The sequence below is a fragment of the Alligator sinensis genome, unplaced genomic scaffold (assembly GCF_000455745.1).
Source record: "Alligator sinensis unplaced genomic scaffold, ASM45574v1 scaffold140_1, whole genome shotgun sequence".
Lineage (NCBI taxonomy): Eukaryota > Metazoa > Chordata > Crocodylia > Alligatoridae > Alligator > Alligator sinensis.
Genome location: NW_005841836.1, coordinates 6,625,206 through 6,632,362, shown reverse-complemented (window position 1 = coordinate 6,632,362; position 7,157 = coordinate 6,625,206). Strand labels below are relative to the sequence as shown.

The 7,157-nt window shown below is 41.5% G+C and overlaps 1 protein-coding gene across 6 annotated transcripts in view; it reads right to left on the bottom strand.

The window, feature by feature from the left end:
* Nucleotides 1–7,157, bottom strand: part of PLCB4 (phospholipase C beta 4) — a 361,997-nt gene that overhangs the window by 260,103 nt on the left and 94,737 nt on the right. The window lies entirely within an intron of this gene.

Below are 7,157 nucleotides of genomic sequence, written 5' to 3'. Positions count from 1 at the left end.
TGCTGCGTGACCCTTGGGCTGCCATTTCCTCAGCTCTTTCCTCCATTCAGTCTTGTCACACTTCCACATACCCTGTGAGCTAAGCGTGGCAAAGAGTTTTCAGCCCTAACTGCTGAGGTATAAGGGAGATTTTAAATAAATGAAGTGTCACAAGGAGTCTGCTTCCCAGTAAAAATGTTGATTTTTCCAGCAAAATCAACAATGTCTGAAAATGAAAGTTCCTGTGTTTAGATATGCTGTAGCAGTACTTCATGTCCCTATACTCCTCTCTGAGAGGAGATCCCTAACCAGCCCATATCTCCTGTCAAAACTTTCCAAAGGAAAACACACACACACGCACATATTTCTGATCAGGGACTGCCTGGTTGGCACCCAACCTGTGTCAGGATGCTCAATGAATAAATAATAACTGACGCCAACAAGCACAGTGGGATAGGTAGCCCAGTTCCAAGTAGCTGTTAACTAATTCTCACTCCATAGACTCTTAGATACTTCCTGCCCCATGCTGCCTGGGTAGCCTTGTTTTTTTTCCATTTAGTCCATATGCCGCTGTGCTATGTGCAACAGGAGTGGAATGTTCCACTTCATCTTAAACACCCGTGCAGCAAGAAACAGAATGCACCATGCTGCCTTATAAAGGGCCTGTTCAAAGCTATCAATACAGCTCTTCTCCCACCCACATCTCATAGAGGCCCAACTAAAACTGATGGCCATGAAAACAACATGCAAATTGCAGCATATAAGGAAGTTATGCTTCAATTAAAGCATACTGACATTAGCAAACCCATCTTCAGATTACTTTATAACAATTGCTTAAAGCAAATTCTTAAGGAAACTATTCAAATACAGAACCCAGATTAAATCATTCTGCTCAACATAAGTAAACAAGAATGTAAAGAGAGAAGTAGTTAGTCCTGTTTGTCTGAAGTTAGGCAGACGGCAGGGTAGATATGTACCTTAGAAGACAGGGAAAGTTGATCTTTTGTAGACTAACTTGTTCATAGGCTCAAGCCTACTTTATCAGATGCTAAAAATGTAAATGCAAATGTAACAAGGTGAAGAAAAGTCTTCTGAACTTAATGCAAAAGGTTGGAGTTTGAGAGAACCTCAGAGAGAATTATTTCAAATCTTGTCTTTATTATTTTTGTAATGCAATTATTACAAGCAAACTCTGTTATCATATTTGCTTACCATGCCTAGTGGAATTTTTGCATCCTTTCTTTGTTGAAAAATTTTTTTTTTTAAAGCCAAAGCATATCTATAGGCCTAAGACAAGAGGTCTACAAAAATCATGGACTCCTTTTCGTGGACTGTACTATTGATGGGATTTTTGAAGATGCATACATACTAAATATGAGATCTGTCAACATATTTACTAATCTGATAGAGCTTCAGTATTCAGAGTTCTGGCTCCTGTAATATCCCAGACAAAACACAGCTCATTTTAATGGCTAGATGTGGACACACCCTCAAAGACATACAGAACAAAAAAAGTAAACCAAACAGTAAGCAGACTACCCAATGTCACCAGGGAGCATGATATCATCCTTCTCCTCTTCCTAATGGAAAACACAGAAAAGTGTCACAAGTTAAAACTAGGATGTTTGCTTCCACATCACTTGCAAAAATCTCACCTGCCAAAAATGGAACTGACTGAAGAAATCCATAAGACATCACAAAATCCAAAAATGCAGATGATTCTATCATTTGAGAGCTTTCAAATACTTACTGCCATGTGGTTATCCATAGGGCTCACAGTAAGTGCAATGCCTTTGAAACATTAAAAACATACAATTTGTGACTCAAAGAGTTCACAGTCTAAAAGACAAAGGGATAAAAAAATAAAGGATGGACAGGCTATATAAACAATTGAAGTAGCAACTCAGCCTATAAAGCAATTTTTAACAACACATGGTTTTTTAAAAATAAATCATAAAGCATCTTCATGTATCCACAATCATAGCCAACCAGTCACTCTTATGGACAGGGGAATCTGAATGCAGAGAGGGCAGTGACCTAATATTTATAACAACACCTAGTCTCATCCCTTTTTATTCTATAACCTGTCTGGCCCATTATGGCAAGATTACAGTTGTAGAATCTATGATTTAAGGACCTGTTTATCCCATTAGTGCTGCGTGGAATTAGTCGGCATATGGTGATGTCACCTAGAAACTAGTCTCACAGTGTACACACAAATAACCTTTTCAATTTATAAGCAAAGAAATATTCTGCAATATTGTCTTAGGTAAAGGAAAAAATGCAGTGATGCTTCTGGGGTTAAGGACACAGGAATTAATTTGCTATCTGTGCAGCCTCAAAAGAAGGTAGACATACAAAATTTCATTTGGGATAGACAAGAAAATGCTATATAGCCACCACCATGCGGCATGGTAAATCAGACAGTCTACAATGAACAGGTTACCAAATAGCTCCCAGAGAAAGCATGCTGGCACTTTATAGACAGATGCTATAAAACACAAAATACTCCAGCTGAGATTGGCACCCAATATTTGCCATCTGTCAGTTGTTGATGGTATAGAAGTCACTATTTTGAAGACTTCTGAAATGAATTGGCAATGTGGTATTTTTCCCTTGGATCGTGTTATTAGAGCAGGAGTGCTCAACCCCCAGCCCATGGACCAAATCTGGCCCTTGGTGCTGTGTCATCCAGCCTGCAGGGCTTCCCATAGATGTGTAAGGAACCACACGAGATGTGGCCCTGCAGGCTAGATCCCAACATATGGGAGCTGAGAGGGGGGCAACACAGGGCCCTCTGGAGCCCTATCCTGGCTAAGCTGTGGTGATGCAGGACTCCTGGAACCCAACCATGGCCAGGTGGGGGTGGCATGGGGCACTAGGGCCCAATCCTAGCGTGCAGGACCTGATCCAGCATAAAGACGTGCTTCACACCACTCATTTGAGCCATATGGCCAAAACCAGGAGCACTGGCCTTTTAGAGGAACAACATCAAAATCTGATGCAGAAGTTGCCTTCCTGCACCAAATTTCAACATGAGCCACAATGGGACTTAGAGCGTGGGACAGGGTACAGATCATGAATTCTAATCCTAGTTCAAGTAAAGTCTTGCTGTCTACTCTTGCACAAAGAAATTTAGCTTCTGTATTTGTCTGATTCAGGGGATAATGCTACCTCATGGGACTGTAGTTAGCCTGAGTTAATTAATGCTTGCAAGGCACTTTGAGTTGCTCAGCTGGAAAGCAGTATTTTAAGTTACATACATATTAGTATCAGCCTCAAAATGTATCAGAGCTATGGCTCTGTGCCAGTCAGAAGGCAGGGTAAATATGCACTTTTATAGACTAGCTCATTAAGACATATAAAGACAGCACATGCTTTCGTGAACCCAAGTTGCTGTAAAAGGACGTACAGAGAGCACAGTATAAGGAGAGAGCCAGTTTCTTGTGCAGAATGACGAGTCCGTTTCATTTGGATGAGCATGGTGCCATCCATGGGAATAGAGGGGTAGGTAGCCGTGTTTGTCTGGAGTCAGTCAGAAGGTAGGGTAGATACTCAAGGGAACCAGCACAAGAGATGTATGTAAATGATTATCATTATATACTAATATACAAAAGACCAGGCAAATCAGTTAAATCAAGTTTTGGGTTCTGTGACATAGTAAACTTGTTTGACTTTCCCACAGAGCTACACTCTGGGTATATACATTTTAAGATAAATCTAACAGGATATAGTAACTCCTGCATTAACAGCCTGGCAACTTTCCAAGAGCTTTCAGTATTTCTGCCACAGCCACTACCTGAAAGCTAAACAACTGGTAAGAATCTGTAAATAAGAACAGAGTATTCAAACAATACCCTCAACTAGAGGGGAACAAAACCACACAATTAATAAGAAGGATTAGCTGACTTACGCAGAAAGCAGATGACTACATAACAAGCTTTCAGATCGAACGTAGAGCTGCCACTAACCTTCCCATGTCAACAATTCTCTTTCTGGTAACACATGAATGGGAGAGGGCTCGCTGACCTCAGAAAAAGATCAGAGAATGATGGAGCCAAACCGCTTAGAGAACGTTCTTGAGGGAAAGTACTGCAGCCTTAGCTCATGCTGATTTCATGATGCAAGGGTCAGATCCACATCTGGTGTAAATTACAGCAGCTGAGAGCCTGATCTAGTATGTTTTCTCCCTTCTGGAACTGGTTTGGCAGCTTTAGTTGCCAGCAGGAGCTCAACCACTACTGATCCGGTTCCCTGTTGATCCAGGACAGCAAGGGGCAACAAGACACAGCCAGTCCCAGTAGTGCATAAGTTCCCAGTCATCCAAACCAAATACTCAGGCTGTACCAGACATCACTTCACTACATATATCTGCCCCTCAGGGGACTGCAAAATCAAATACCCTGCTTCCTCTGACAGCTCAAGATGTGCACTTAGCAGTGAGAATACCATTCACAGCCATTATGGAGTATATTTCTTGCGCTATTCACATCTGCTTATTTATACAGATAAGTATGATACAGTATAGCCTGTGAAAATTAATATTCACTACACATGCACTGCAGGTACTTCAAATCATGAGTACAGCAATATACTCATGCTCTATTTAACAAATTTTCCAGGTCCTGATATCCTCTCTCAGCTTTAGAAATCATACTGATCAGATTGTTATGTTGTGACAGAACCTTTTGGAAACTTCATCTTATTATCAATAGGTATTACATTTCAGGAGAAAGCAAAAATACTTGCAGCATAACATGTTGCTATCAACATATTGTCTTTAGCAGGAAAAATGAGTTTAATAGTGTTAGCTACAATGATTAGCAATAAACTCCTTTTAACTCATATTCATCATTTCAGTATTAAACGATCTATAGAAGGGCTTGAAAAACTGACCCACTGGCGACAACTGGAAATATTCCCCAAGGGAAACTGTGCCGCTAGATTGATTCTTCAGAATGAAAATGTGTATCTTTCTAAAAAAATTATATTTCTACACATGGCAACTTTCCAAATGTGACTGAAAGCAGCATTCTCTGGCAGGGTCTGCAAACAGCTGTTATACTCCTGCTACCACTTGCAGAAACTGAAGGAAGAAAGTGCCAAGACTGCTTAGTTTCCACACTGCTATTCTGATACCAATGAGCTACAGGAAAACTGATAAAGATGGTCTTGCTTTCACTCTGCTGCTGCATGAGAAGGCTGAGTGCAACAGACTGATACTGATATTTATATGGCAATAGAGGCTGGAGAAGGTAACAGAGAACACCTGCCCCATCACAAGAAGCAGAAGTACAGGTAGAAAGCATGGAAAACACAAGCCCTCACAGTAGTCAGGCAGTTTGGAGAAGGACAGCAAAGCTCAGTTCATTCCAGGTGTATAGGCATTGGGTAGCATACAGTAACCAAAGCCTCCTAAGATTCTGGGAGACAGGGGAACTGGGATGCTGCTGGGGATAACTGGAATGGAGAAGCAAAAGAAACCTTATAAGGCTAATGAAGAGGTAAAGAAGCAGCTAGCAGAAGGGTGAAACTAGCTGGGAGAGAACATGTGAAAGTGGAACACAAAGGTGGACAGTCCTGACAGTTGGTGGATGCTGGTTCATTCATGAGGATACAAGAGTGGCTTCTTTTTTCCTGCCCGCTCAACCTTGTTGTAGGGGTGTGCGAAACAGGTATTCAATTTGGATTCAGATTTCAGCCCAAATTGGGGACAGTGATTCGATTTGTTGAATCGGATCACTGTCCCCAATTCGGATTCGGCTGAATCGAACATGAATATTTGATGCTGATTCAGAGAATCAGGGATTCGACCATAGACACAGCTTTAAATGTTTTTTCTACATACCTTGAGGAACCAGGTGCAACTTGTGAACGCTGCGATGCTGGGGTGGATGGAGCATCCCAACAGGAGGATGGGGGAGCGTGTCCTCCCCCTTCCTTGCTTGGCGGTGAACCCGTAACTAGACCCGGTCCACTTCTGGGTCTGCTGCCAAGCACACTGGGGAGCCACCTGCACTCCTGTGGGACGCTCCATCTGCCCCAGCATCTCAGCATTCACGAGCCACCTGGTACCTTGAGGTATGTAGAAAAAAAAATTTTAAACTGTATCTATGTCTGAATCACCAAATCTTTCTGAATCAGGCTGAATATCACCGAATTGAATCAGGGACCAAAGCTTTGCACAGCCCTACTGTGTTGTTCTGAATGGCAGAGGTAGGACTATACTTCCTGATAAGAGCCAGATGGGGAGAGATGAGATGGGGCTTCAGAACTGTGCATCCTAGGAAACAATAGAGCTCTGAATCAACAGCAAGGTAGTGGAGAACTGAATTTGCCCTTGTGGGGTTCAGGAAGCTGGAGCAAGAGTACAGGAGAGAGAACTCCCTGGCTAATCCCAGCAGCAGACATCACCACAGATCAGGAAGCTGGGAGGGACAGGCACAGGATGGGGGAAGCTCCTTCTCTGTTTGAAGGGCTAGAAAGTGTACAGGAGTGGAGCCTTCAACATTTTTGGACACCAAATCCAAGAGAGGAGGGCTAAAAGAAAAGACAGAGCTGCCAATCAGGACTAAAACGAAGCCTTCATTGAAATTCAATCACCCTTCTCACCTCCCTGGGGTGGGATGCACCTTTTTCCAAAACCTTTCATGGTGTCCTTCAGCTACTAAGGTTAGTCTTCTGGCTGGTAACAAACTAGTAAATTCCTCAAGCCCTGAATTAGTTCGGTCCTTAGACATAGCAAACAGAAATATAGCTGATTTTTAATTGCAATATTAATTACACTTGATTTTTTTGCAACAAAACAATCTGAAATGCAGTATGGCCTCCATCTTTTTTTGTTTCCAAATAAAGTAAGAACTTTTTGTGCCAAGTTTTCTCAAGTTCCTTAGACAGCACCAATTACTGATTATGGTACTATACTCGTTTTATATTAAGTGACATGTTTTCTATGAGAAATACAAGGCATAAATTTTCAAGGCTTCAAAAAGGAGACAAATTTACAGAGGTCAATGAACTATTCATGACAACCAACTACAATATAGTATACAAAGACGAAATAGATTACTGTGCCACAGTTGAAAGTGAATTATTTTAGAATTACTTTTTGTTTAAGAATTCAGAAATCTTGCCCTTTTTCATCCGATATGCTTATAAAAATATTTATCCTTCTTTCC